At 31.9% G+C, this 14,693-nt stretch overlaps 1 protein-coding gene across 2 annotated transcripts in view; it reads left to right on the top strand.

The window, feature by feature from the left end:
- The first annotated feature begins 9,771 nt into the window (after positions 1-9,771).
- Positions 9,772-14,693, top strand: part of LOC129220117 (uncharacterized) — a 29,915-nt gene continuing 24,993 nt past the window's right edge. For both annotated transcript variants that reach the window (XM_054854459.1, XM_054854460.1), the window contains exon 1: positions 9,772-9,953. The gene's annotated coding sequence lies outside the window, so the exon portion shown is untranslated. The remainder of the gene's footprint in view (positions 9,954-14,693) is intronic.

Here is a 14,693-nt window from a genome sequence, read left to right as displayed (position 1 = left end):
CTCTGTCTTATGAGTAAAATTCTGAAATTACGTCGGAATCTTCACCGTCAAATCTTTTGAAATCAATGAAACCCGTAACTGCTAAAACAGGTGTCTTTCACTCAGATTTTTGAAAAACGACTCTACGCGATGACAAATATTTTCAATTCTCAACATTCATGAAATTTATATATTCGATAGAATATCAAGGGGGACAATTTCAGAACAGCTATTTTATTAGAGGTTTTCAAGAGGATACTTTCATGCTTGCGAAGTAGCGCTTGTCAGCTGAATCACTTTTTCCAATTTTAAATAGAAAAGAAAAAATTTCACAATGTAGGGTGAAATAACTGATATCAATGAGATTATTCAGGTCAATTTTGACTTATACTTATTACTTTCTTCTTTATCTAATATATAGAAGAAAGTATTGGATTCGTGCAAATTTTCGAATTTCGAATTTTGACGGATTCGTACGTTTTGAGATGTGCTGAGTCCATTTCGACCATTTTTGGAAAATGTCTGTCTGTGTGTGTGTGTGTGTGTGTGTATGTATGTGTGTGTGTGTATGTATGTGTGTCACGTCTGTGTGTGACCAGTTTTTTGTGGCCGCTCAACAACAAAAACTACCGCATGAAATCGAACGAAATTTTGTACACATATGTGCCCCTATGTGAACTTGTGCCCATTAGTTTTTGGCGCGAATTCCTCCAAGGGGGGTGGAGCAATGGAACGTTTTTCGAGTTACGCGTGCTTGCTATTCCTCAGGAAGTAACTGGCGGAATCAAACAAAATTTGGTCCATATGTTGGTATTAACAGGAACAGGTGCTGATTCAATTTTGGTGTCAATAACTCAAACGGGGGTTGAGCTATAGAACGTTTTTTGTCGTCAATTGTGACTGCTGTATCTCAAGAAATAATGAACGGAATGAAAGAAACATTTATCAGCAAGTAGCCCTTAGTGGGTATAAGAACTGATTTTATTTTTGTGTCAACAGCTAAAAAGGGGGGTAGCGCAATCACCCGTTCTTTTTTTCCATTTTGAGTGCCCTATCTCAAGAAGTAATGCTACGTTCTGGTTGAAATTTGGAATATATGTGAATCCATATGTAAACAGGCTCTGGTTCAATTTTGACGCCGATCGCTCCAAGAGGTGTTGATTTTTTTTTTTTTTTTTTTTTTTTGCGAATAAAAATATTTTTATTAATGCAACAATAAGAAAGATAAATCGTAATAAATTGTCGTCTGCGTATTTCTCGTGATTTTAATTGTATGGAAATGATAGGAAATATTATCTCAATGATTTAAAATTTTTAACTGTTGCCATCTTATATTTGTTAACAAATAAAATATTTGTAATTAATTCAAGCAAGGCTTTTAAAATAACTTTCAATTTTCGCTCTTTGATTTGCTTTTGCAATAATTCAGACATTGGGATAGTCGTCAAGTTTTTGCATGTGTAATTTTGTTTTTGTTGGGAATATTGCTTCCTCGTCAAGCATGGGGAGGGATCAGAAAAAAAAAAAGAAAAATATAGAAGAAAGTTTCGTGATGGCCACAACATACTAGTTTTTAAAATGAGTTTCAAAAGTAATAGTTCTAGCTCAATATAGCTTGGTAATTCAGAAAGAAAAGAATACTGATAATAATAATAATAAACAAATAAGTTTTTCCCTCTCAGAAAAAAATGTTGTTTTAATTATTGAATTTTTACTACGCAAATTGTATAAGAATGCAAACTCAGTTTTTATTTAACACCCACGCTAGTTAAAGTGCTACAAAAATGAGAGGAATACACGGCTAATTTAGATTTTATTGATATCTTGCTCAACCTCTCATATTTAAATTCAGTATATTTTTCATTGTTTATTTAATTACACTGACTCACGTAAACGATTACGAAACTCAACTTAGAACGAAAATAAGGCTTGTTTTCGTTTAATTTCACTTGCATACTACATTTTTGTATGAATCCTCGCATTACTTCTTGAGATATAGCAGTCACATAAAACGATTAAAAATATTCGGTGATCCATCCTTTTGGGATGACTGAAGCCAAAAATAAATGAGCAACTCGCCCTTTAAGATATACCTGTAGACCAAATTTTGTCTTAACCCTTGTACAGTAGACCCTCGTTTTACGCGGGTGTTATGTTCCACGGAAATGCTGCGTAAATCGAAACCGCGTAAATTGAGACCTAATATCAAAAATAGGGAATGGGTTCAAAATAGGGATTAGGTTCCGTAGATAAAAAAATACTTCATTCTAGTGATGACTAATTGTATGAAAAGTTTAATGTGTACTTATATCGATTTTTATGCATAATATGCATAAAGAAAACAAACTAATTTCGTGTTCTGTTTATGAAGAAGAGCTGGCTATGATAGTCTTTTGGTAGTCATTAAGAATTTTTCCTCTAATTCTTTGCTGAGCATTAACGCATCCATGACCACTTGCGTCATTTCCTTGATAAAATCTTCCTTCACTAACAAATCAGAAAAAAGATTATTTCTATTGTCTACGAATGGTTCAAAATTTTCAATGTGAGCGTTTTTGGTTGTGTGTCACCGGAGTCGGTATCCTCGTTGGTTTTGACCTCCTTTGTCACTCCTAAAAGCTCTTCTTCCAGTGAGTTCTGAACTGTGTGAGTTTAATCACTTTACTTCTATAATGGAAAAAGCTCTGGAACCAATCGCATAAAATGTCTCCAAGGACCCAAGTTCGATTATTAGCACGCCAAAATGCAGTTAGTTACGAGTAATCTGCAATCTACAGGAGCTTGGGTTTTGAAAGAGAGGAAAATGTTACCTGTTTGCATTGCCGCATCAGCGTAAAACCGAAACTCATCTGCGTAAATAAAATAAAGGTGTCAAATCTTCAACCGCGTATTATCGAAACCGCGTAAAATAAACCTGCTGAAAACGAGGGTCTACTGAGATATATCAGTCACAGATTAAAAAAAAAAAGAAAGGAAAAAAAAAAACATTCGATTGCTCCACCCTCTGGTGTTATTGGCCCCAAAATCTGTCCCCCTGCTGCTTCCTAACATTTTATTTGATTCCGCTCATCATTTTTTGAGAAATGACAGTCACGCATATCGATGAAAACGTTCAGTTACTCCACTATCTTGAACGAATTGACGCAAAAAAACCACGCAGCCCTAAATCATATATGGGTACTTGCGGGTATCGTTCGAATTCTTACCACAGGTTTTGACGTAGAATGGCCCCAAAAAATCGGTCACATACAAACGCACACTATTCTTGAAGAAAAGTTTTAAAAAATTTATCGAACGTCAGAACTGAACGCCGTCAGAACGTTTTACAGTTGGTAGATAGCGAGTCACAAGAAATAAGATAACGTAACGCTTGTATTCTATTTGTTTGCTGAAAAACAGCCGAGAGTTGCGAATCAAAACGGAATAATCTTTTTAGAATTCATCAAGAAACTCAGTTAGTTCGGTCCCATTTTTAACGAAGACATTTATTAAAGGCAGTAATCATTTATTCTGCAAATTTGCTGTTAAACAGCATTTTTGTACATTTGCATTTTTCTTACCAACTGAATGAGCGAATTTTGGTTCTACGACATTTTGGACAGGCGACATTTTGGCCCGGCGACATTTTGGCCCGGCGACATTTTGGCCCGGCGACATTTTGGACAGGCGACATTTTGGACAGGCGACATTTTGGCCCGGCGACATTTCGGCCCGGCGACATTTTGGATCGGCGACATTTTGGATCGGCGACATTTTGGCCCGGCGACATTTTGGACAGGCGACATTTTGGCCCGGCGACATTTTGGACCGGCGACATTTTGGGCCGGCGACATTTTGGATCGGCGACATTTTGGCCTGGCGACATTTTGGACAAGCGACATTTTGGACCGGCGACATTTTGGCCTGGCGACATTTTGGACAAGCGACATTTTGGCCCGGCGACATTTTGGCCGCGACATTTTGTCCCGCGACATTTCGGTGGCGACATTTTGACCCCAAACCCTTGGTAACTAACCTCATTTAATGTTGTAACTTTTTGACTCCGCTCCTAAACTCAGAGAATTGTTTACAACTATTTTAACTTTTATGTAAACTTTTAGATCCTATTGCTTTATGGCAAACATTAAAGAAACATCTCTGTGACGAGATATTGCAAGGCGATGCGTCAGCAGAAATACTTTGATTGTCGCTAAATGTCAAATGACATAAACTAAAGCCTACTTAAAAAAAAAAAAGGAATAATTTGTCAATGAAGCGAAAACTCAATAGGGGATTTTTGCTTGCCACCGCTGCTATGAACGAAAACAATCTTTTAAAAACAAGATTGGGACATAAAAGCTAGGAATTCAAATTAATTGTTTAACGGCACCCGGTTGAATTGGAAACAATTATACAAATTCCACACTATGTTTCAGCTTTTGTTATTATCTATTTCATTTATAAAGCAGTATATAATCTTTTATATTTATATAACATAAAATATTTTCGAGTTAATTCTTGAAGTCTTTCGATGTTTAACGAAGTCAAAATGTTTAACATTTATCATTATCTATTTAGTTGTAAAATAGTAAATGATTTTTCATGATAATTCACAAAATATTTTCGAGTAATTAATTCTAATTTAATTCTCCTTACGTTAAAATGTTTTATTATTTATTATTTTTCCGTTTACTTGTAAAGCAGTATATTATTTTTAATGTTATCTGACATAAAATATTTGGGTGATTTTCAAATGCATTGACACATTAGGTTCGACACAGTTTAATTAATTCTGTCTTAATGTTTTACTGCAAAATATTTTTCAGCATTAGTTAGTATAGAATTTAGTTGTAAAGCCAGCAGTATATATGGTTTTTCAAACCACAATTATTTTCGAGTAATTAATTCGTTTTTACGTGAAAATTGCTCGGCATTTATTATTTCTAGTTTACTTGTAAAGTGTATGATTTTTCTTGTTTATGTAAGAGGAAATGTTTTCGGGTTAATTCTTGTTCATTTAATTTTACGTCAAAATGTTGCAGCACTTATTATTATCTTATTTAGTTGTGAAACAGTAAGTGATTTTTCATGATCTTTATAAGGAAAATATTTAGTTCCTATAAAGAGTTAATTCTTTCTGAGTTGTTTTTAGGTCTAAGTGCTTGTAGACCTAAATGGCGAAATGGTTAGAGCAATGCATCAAATTAGAGCAACATTTAATTATTATTTAATTTAGTTGTAAAAACGCCAAAGTTGTACATGTTTACATAGCATTAAATATTTTCGATTAATTAATTCTTACTCAATTGTTCTTATGCCAGAACATTTCTGCATTATCTATTTCAGTTGCAAAGCAGTATATGGTTTTTAATGTTTATATTACAGAAAATATTTTTGAATTAATTCTTGCACAGTTGCTTTTACGTACAAAATGCATCAGCATTTATTATTATCTAATTTAGTAGTAAAACAATATGGGATTTTTTTTATGTTACATGTTTTTCCGCAGCTAATTTTTTACTAAATTATTATTGCGTCAAAATGTTTCATCATTTATCATTATCAACATTAGTTGTAAAATAGTAAATGATTTTTTAAAGATAATACACAAAATATATAAATTTTCGAATAAATAAGTCTAACTCAATTGTTTCTATGTAAAAATGTTTCAGCATTTATTATTTCTTAGTTTAATTGTAAAGCAGTATATGATTTTTCATGTTGTGTGACAAACTATTTTCGAGTTAACTCTTGCACAGTTGTCCTTACGTGAAAATGTGTTAGCATTTATTATTATCTAATCTAGTAAAATAATATGGTATTTTTTACGGAACATATTTTTGAGCAACTTATTTTTACTAAATTGTTTTTTTATCAAAATAATTCCTCATTTATCATTATTAACATAAGCTGTAAAACTGTAAATGATTTTTCACGATAATAAACAAAATATTTTAGAAATAATAAACTCTAATTCAATTGTTTTTACTTCAAAAAGTTTCAGTATTTATTATTTCTTAGTTTAATTGCAAAGCAGTATATGCTTTTTCATGTTGTGTGACAAACTATTTTCGAGTTAACTCTTGCACAGTTGTCTTTACATGAAAATGTGTTAGCATTTATTATTATTTAATCCAGTAAAATATTATGGTATTTTTTACGTAACATATTTTTGAGCAACTAATTTTTACTAAAATGTTTTTACATCAAAATGTTTCATCATTTATCATTACCAACATTAGCTGTAAAACTCTAAATGATTTTTCACGATAATAAACAAAACTTTTTAGAAATAATAAACTCTAACTTGTTTTTACGTCAAAATGTTTCAGCATTTACTATTTCGTAGTTTAATTGCAAAGCAGTATATGATTTTTCATGTTGTGTGACAAACTATTTTCGAGATAACTCTTGCACAGTCGTCTTTACGTGAAAATGTGTTAGCATTTATTATTATCTAATCTAGCAAAATATTATGGTATTTTTTACGTAACATACTTTTGAGCAACTTATTTTTACTAAATTGTTTTTTTATCAAAATTTTTCATCATTTATCATTATTAACATTAGCTGAAAAATGTAAATGATTTTTCACGGTAATAAACAAAATATTTTAGAAATAATAAACTCTAACTCAATTGTTTTTACGTAAAAATGTTTCAGCATTTATTATTTCTTAGTTTAATTGCAAAGCAGTATATGATTTTTCATGTTGTGTGACAAACTATTTTCGAGTTAACTCTTGCACAGTTGTCTTTACGTGAAAATGTGTTAGTATGAAAATTATCTAATCTAGTAAAATAATATGGTATTTTTTACGTAACATATTTTTGAGCAACTAATTTTTACTAAATTGTTTTTTTATCAAAATGTTTCATCATTTATCATTATTAACATTAGCTGAAAAATGTAAATGATTTTTCACAATAATAAACAACATATTTTAGAAATAATAAACTCCAATTCAATTGTTTTTACTTAAAAATGTTTCAGCATTTATTATTTCATAGTTTAATTGCAAAGCAGTATATGATTTTTCATGTTTGTGACAAACTATTTTCGAGTTAACTCTTGCACAGTTGTCTTTACGTGAAAATGTGTTAGCATTTATTATTATTTAATCTAGTAAAATATTATGGTATTTTTTACGTAACATATTTTTGAGCAACTAATTTTTACTAAATTGTTTTTACACCAAAATGTACCATCATTTATCATTATCAACATTAGCTGTAAAACTGTAAATGATTTTTCACGATAATAAACAAAATATTTTAGAAATAATAAACTGTAACTTGTTTTTACGTCAAAATGTTTCAGCATTTATTATTTCTTAGTTTAATTGCAAAGCAGTATATGATTTTTCATGTTGTGTGACAAACTATTTTCGAGTTAACTCTTGCACAGTTGTCTTTACGTGAAAATGTGTTAGCATTTATTATTATTTAATCTAGTAAAATAATATGGTATTTTTTACGTAACATATTTTGGAGGAACTAATTTTTACTAAGTTGTTTTTACATCAAAAGTTTCATCATTTATCATTATCAACATTAGCTGTAAAACTGTAAATGATTTTTCACGATAATAAATAAAATATTTTAGAAATAATAAACTCTAACTTGTTTTTACGTCAAAATGTTTCAGCATTTATTATTTCTTAGTTTAATTGCAAAGCAGTATATGATTTTTCATGTTGTGTGACAAATTATTTTCGAGGTAATTCTTGCGCAATTGTATTTACGTGAAAATGTGTTAGCATTTATTATTATCTAATCTAGTAAAATAATACAGTATTTTTTTACGTAACATATTTTTGAGTAATTTGTTGTCAACGGTATTGGTATGTTGTCTTGCGCCGCTATTTGACTTTATACTTCGCAAAATAATATTTAGAAATAACATAGGGCCTTGAAAATTCGCATAGAGGTAAGGTATAGCAGTCGCAACATATATTTTCAGCTATTTACTTAATTGTAATTGTAAAGAGGTTCTGAGACGAAAACAAAAATGTTTAAAAGAAAAAAAAAGAAAGTAACCAGATCAAATTTAATTAAGTTCATTGTAGATTTCAAACCAAAGGGTTAATAAAAAGCAAACAGAAAAATATCCTGATCAAGAGGAAATCATTGAAGATGATGTTCATATTGGAAAAGTATCGTCTCTCGTAGAGAAGTTACAACTTGCTGTAAATTGAAAATTTTTTTTAAAAAACTACACACAATACAAAAGAAATACACACTAACACAAAAGGGAAGAGAAAAATCATTTATTGCAAGAGACCAAATTATTTGAAGATGAAGGACTTCCAAGGCAATGAAAAGGATGTGTATCGCGCATTGTTAACATTACCACCGACTTGCGTGTAATCGGAAAGTGAGTACTACTTTTAGTCATTGAAAAGGATAGAATGAGCAGAAAGAAAAAAAATAATTTGGAACCAGAAAATAATTTCATTTTCCCAACAGTTTGTTTTTTTTTAAATAAATTGATGATGCACTTTGCCGCATCTTTCTACCACGTTTCCACATTATGATAATCAAGAAGCGAATTAAATACTGCGCTCTACGCTTGCTATCAACCATATCGTTGCCAATACACTTGAGTAAAGATGCGAATTAAATATTTTGCTCCGTGAATGGCATTTCATCATTTGTGATGTCATCGGCAGAAGCCGTAAACAATGAAAGAGCTCCGATTTAAGTTTTTTTTTAAATATTAAACTTAAACAAATTATTTAAAAAATGGTCAGATCCTATGTTTTTAAGCATGCTCTTTCAGAAAAAAATACTTTTAAAATTTTGGAAACGACCCCATTTCTGCATTAAAGTGAGTTTTATGCTTAGAGACAAATCAATAGATGCATTATGTTTCTTACTATTATCGATTTTGTTCCTTCTTTTTATATTTGTTCACAATACGTTTCCATAAATAGTGCCATTTTTGCACAAAATTATAAAACATGGCAACGAAACAATATGTTTTCGATCCTGTTTTGAGAAATTTCTGATACTGGTATTAATACCGGTATTCCGATATTACGTTTTAAAAATACTGAATTCTGGTATTGCAGTTTTGATCCAGTATTGCATTCCCTAGTCACTGCCTATGCTCAGTAGGTAGTTTAACTATAACACTAACATTATGATGCGCCCTGTTTTATTTTTAATACTTGAACGCTGTACATTTTTAAGTTTTTATGGGTAATCATTACAGTTGTATCAAAATTGCACAATCGTGATGATCTAAATTTTTTATATTATGTGGATAAAAATATTGAGAAAAGTTTTCTCTTACAGTAGAACATAGATAATCTGAACTGATTGGGCCCATAGTTCAGATTTTCAGGTTGTTTGGATTTTCAAAAATAACTAAGAATATATCTTTTAGGGAAATTGCATGTCCTTTTTGAAAATAAAGTGGTTCGACAACATGTATGAACATGACATATATAATGCAGTGCATAATGCTGAAAAATTGAATGAAGGCATGAAGGTAAAGAAAATTGAATTCTGGAAAATAGAAAGTTGAGAGAATTCATTCCTGTGAGGAAAACTCATTTTGAAAAATTACTGATTTTCAGCTCCGGAGAGTTCTTTTGTTAGTTAGCAGCTCTTCGGGTGACAAATTAAGACGAGATCCTTTGCAAATGAAGTGCTCAACTAATAAGTGACCGGCCCGGCCCGCCCCCTCCTTTAGGCTCCAAATACGGACAAAGAGCAACTTGTTGCCGGCTCTTGGCTGTCCATTTGGCGAGTGTTGTTTTCCACTCATTATGGCAACCCAATGGTACGGCAAGAAGGCGGTAAACCAGTTCCACATGAGCGAACAACTGCTAAAGAGCGGCAGCGCGTGTTTTATCGTAGCTTGAGCACGTCAAGAAAAAAAAAGGAGAAAAAGAAAAGAAAAGACAGCCCAGACTTTTTCCTCCTTTGGAAATATTACTGTGGCCTCTTGTTTCGCGTCTGACCTCTTATCTGTGTGACGGAAATAAGGTGAGCTTTGTCATTTTGATCACGGAACAAGCTTTAAGTTCCTGAATTTATTCTGTAGGTAAATTGAAATTATGTTCTAGTTTCTTACGCGTGAAAAATATTCTCTATCTGCAGAGCTTGTTTTACGAACATGTTGGCTTCCAGACTGGAAAAAGTCTGACCTGATTTGGAGCTGTTTCTGCAAGCGACTTATGACGTTTCAAAGTTCCATATTATAGATTTTATTTAATTTTCTCATTGATTTTTTGATAAATTATTTTTGTGTAAACTTTTGAGTAATTTCCTTTATCATGCACTTTAAATTAAATTTTTAATAGAAATATCGAATGAAACATCTAAGTTCTAGAACTTAAATGCAGTTATACTTAAAAAAGTTATTGAGCAAAGTTATCACCTTTTCATTTCAGTTCAGTTCATTACATTTTTATCACACCACTAGAAAATTGTATTCATTTCCAGGATTTTTTATTCTGATTAAGATTTATTTATTTACCTTCTTTCTGATAAAACTAACTGATGATTCAATGTTTTGATCTGGTTAATTCATATATTCTATTTTAAAATATGAATTGAATAAGTTCGATTTTCTGTCAAATATCGAATTCGTAAATTTTGATATTCAAAAACTTAGTTTATTTTGTTGCTTATATTTCTTGTCTTTATTTTATTTTACCCGCTAATTACTTTTCAGTAGTAACAACGAAAAATTTCTAAAGAGATCAAACTAGTTAATCATTTTATTATGAATTTCATACTTTTAGTTTTATTCATATTTCACGTGTTTGTGAATTTGTATTTAAAAAAGAAATCGTTTTGCTGCTGTTTGTAAAAATAATCTTTGAAGTAAGCGTAGAAAAACGGCACAGCTGGAAAACGTTTTTGGAGGGGGCACCGGAGAGTAAAAGTAAAAAGCGCCAACTCGTACAATTTTTATGACTTAGTTTTCACTAAGTTCTTTTTAAATACTTTTCAGAACCCCTTTCTGTTAATTACTGATTCTAAAGAACATTTGGACGAATCACGATTTTATCTACCTTTCTTTCGCACTCATTTCTGACTCATTCGTTACTCCTATCGGAAACAAAGCTAATTTTATTCAAATATTCTGTGAGTTTTAGTCTTTTTTAGAAATAAAGATTATTTAATAAAATAAATTAATTAATTTTATCCCTATTGAGAGGGGTCCGAGCCCCCTGGCCCCCCTTAAAATCCGCTACTGCAGCCAAAACAAAAAATTTCGATATAGTAACTAGTGCTAGGACCCTTTTTCTCTCCCCCCCCCCAAGGTAGCATATGCATAATAACTATATATTCGCCATGATACAAATTTATTATAGAGTTATAATTTATAATTCATCCATTATCATTCGGCAAAGTGAAAAATTCCCCCTCCCAAAAATTTAAATTCGGTGCGTCTCTCATAATGACCATATGCCCGATGTTAAAAACTTATTATCGTTTGCTTTGCAGTGAAAGACTACTCCTGTAAACTCTCTTTATTTGAACACTCCGAAAATGTGAATAGCGGCGTACCGATGGGAGATCGCAGGAGGTCACTGTGACCTCCCGAAATGTCCTTATTCGGCAAATTTGTTTGAAGATTCGGCGAAATTTGGAGTTCCATTCGGCAAATTGAGAATTTCTGCCCTCCCAAAAAACTTAAGTTTAGGATGCCCTTGAATGTAACCCCCCCCCCCCCCCCAATACTCTGAACAAATTTTGATGGTAGTGCTGGTAAATACGCGTTCATTATCCAGTCTCTTTCTGCAATGAACACTCTCCCTTTCCCCGTAATCGGAACACTTTTGTTCGGTCCCAAGAGTGTTCAGAATAGGCAAAATCTATTGTACATCTACTTCGTTTTTGTTTGATACAATGTTATAGGATCACGATTTCAAAATTTTCATTTAAGCAATAAGTTTATCTATTTTCTATGCATCCATTATGTATTTTAGAAATAAAAACGTATATAGCTAAAAGTGAACTCAACAATGTTTATTTTTCTTTATTTATGCAAGAAAAAAAAAAAAAAACACTGATATTTTTTCAACCAGTGACTACATATTAAAATATGAAAAAATATTTTATGATGCTTTGCGAATGTGTGAAAAATGCTTTCACATTCAGATATTTTGCATTACACTTCATAAAACTTACTTCTCTGCAAAATATGGGATGAATATTTTTATTTTTACTTAACTCCCAGTGTACCCATACAGAAATGTTAATTTTACTTTAAAAAGTTTTGTTTATTTATGTGTTTGTTTATTTATGTGTCATTGTGTTTGTGGACAAAAAACAATGTGAATAATTTTTGAAAAAAAAAAAATAAAAAATCCGCGTACAACTAAGTCCAATGCATTAATTCACAGATATTTTTATTTTCACAGAAAAGGAAAACAAAATATCTCCTACTATGCACTTTTTTAAGTTTTCTCATACATGTTTTTTATTGTTTCATATAGTTATGTTTTTCAATTTTTCCAAACCTTATGAAAACAATACAGTCGAGAGGGGAAAAAGTAAATAAAACTTTCCGTTGCATTTAATTAATTAAAACTGCACCGAGGATTCTTCTTCCTTTCCTCTCCCTCTCCCCTTCCCCCTGAGAATTTTGAATTTGACGTTTGCTACACCAGGGATTCTCAATTTTACAGGCTCTATGCTCTCCTTCGGATACTGATGTAAGGTCACGTTCATCGCTCAAAATAAAGAAAAAATCCCTTTTAACTAGAAAACGAGTAAATGTAACATAAAAAAAGGTACAAAAATTTCAATTATTGAATTAGAGATTGAAACTCTCAACCGCCACTTATGCTACGCCATTGGAAAAAGAGTGATTGAACATTCTTCGTGCTTTTTTTTTATGCAATTTTCCTTTCAAGTTCTTACTTTTCAAGAATTTTTTTTGAATGTATACAAAAATAAGAAAAATAAATAAATAAAAATAAAGCAAGGATTTCTTTTTTCATGCAAGTGTTAGTTATTCATGGAAAGCAAAAAGCGTTTAAAATATACTTGTTGTGGATACCATACTTTTAATACGAAACTGATGTTAATAAAATAAAATACATTAACCAAATTTGAAAAAAAAGGACAACTTTTTTAATAAGAGGGGAAAAAACATTTTTGCTTATTTTCGTCAATTACCCTTACTCACGAAACAATTTCACAACTCTTTAAATTTTTTATTTTCGTGCTTTTTTTTTCTTGAAGAAGTTAAAAAAAAATGCATGAATTAAAATCAAAGTGAAATGTGAGCGCAAACTTTTCGATCATGCATTCTAGCATCGTTTAAAATAATTCGAAACAAATTCGTTTTTATTTAGCCCTATCGAAATAGTACAATAGCAAAGAGCATCCCATCCAGCGCTGTTAACCTGCAGAGTGATTAATTGTGTCCATTAGAATTTCATTCCCTCTTTTATTCTGAAAAACAATTGCGTACAGGAAAAGCATTAATTTTGCTTTTGTCCTTTACCCACGAAAATGCGCCACCATTTAAGTCGAGTTATGGAAACATATAAATCACCCGCATAAGGCCTGTCATATCGTTAATTAGAAATTTTTAGATGCGAATACACTTATTCCGTCTTTCCATTGTTTCACGACCACGTTCATCACAGCAAATCATGTTGCATCAGACGATTTCAGCCCCGAGCGATATTTATCCTTCCTACACTCTGCCATTCCCAAAGATAGAATAACATTAGAGACCTTATAAAACGTTAGTATTGCCACATAGTGCCGCAAGTAAACGGCCATAATTTGAATAACTCGTGTAATTAAAGCGGTGATTATGTTCTTTTTTTTTCTTCTCCTCTGCCTACTCCTTCCTTCTTTCTTATTGCGCATGCGGTCACTTGCACGTAAGATTCTACGAAACACTCTAATAAGAGAACAACGCCTTCTTCTGATTTCGACATCCCATATTTGAATTTGAAAAAAATATATATATAGCGTTTTCTTTGACACTTTCCGGTGTTCGCTTGAGCTGTGACAGATATTTTGCTAACGGACAAAGACAGGTGTTTCTAAACACCATGTTCCGTTATTACATTTATCCACGCGCTTTTAAATTTCAGTTGTTGCAACACACTGTGTTTCGTATCCGTTACTAAAAATGCTTGTTGCCTTTTTGCCGGTAAACAGCTATTCTATACATTATCTAGGTAATGTTCAGGTTAGCTTCCTTGTTCAAACTAAAGGAAGAAATTATTGCATCAATGAAAATTTTTTTAACTCAAATTACAGCGTGAATTTTCATTTAATCACTCCTGAATAAAATTTGCAGGGGCGTGCATTTGGGGGGGGGGGGGGGTCATAACGTAGACTTCGCCATCGAAAATTTTAGTGAGGAAGATTGTTTTCAGAGGTATATTTTCCTCATTTTTTGGAGGAAGGTCTTGTTCTGCTTGTTCTGGGGGGAGCTTTGTAGTATTTGGGGGGGGGGGGCATTGCTCTTGGGGGTATGGGCACTCTTAAATTTTAAGTAGTGTTTTCGACACATATGTACGTTCGAACGTATGAACAACCAAAATTTCAATTTTTACCATCCCTAAATGAGTTGTCCGTGTGTTCTCGTGTATATGTGTGTGCGCGCGCACGTGAAAAAAAAAAGTTCAGGGGTAGATAATGAAAAGGTAGATAACAATAAAACGCATCAAAAATGTCTAATTCATGACAATAACTGTTAAAACTTTGTGGAATTTAAATAAACAAAAAATTTCAACAGATTGT

The sequence above is a fragment of the Uloborus diversus genome, chromosome 4 (assembly GCF_026930045.1).
Source record: "Uloborus diversus isolate 005 chromosome 4, Udiv.v.3.1, whole genome shotgun sequence".
NCBI classification, from domain to species: Eukaryota; Metazoa; Arthropoda; class Arachnida; order Araneae; family Uloboridae; genus Uloborus; species Uloborus diversus.
This window is presented reverse-complemented; position numbering and strand designations above follow the sequence as displayed.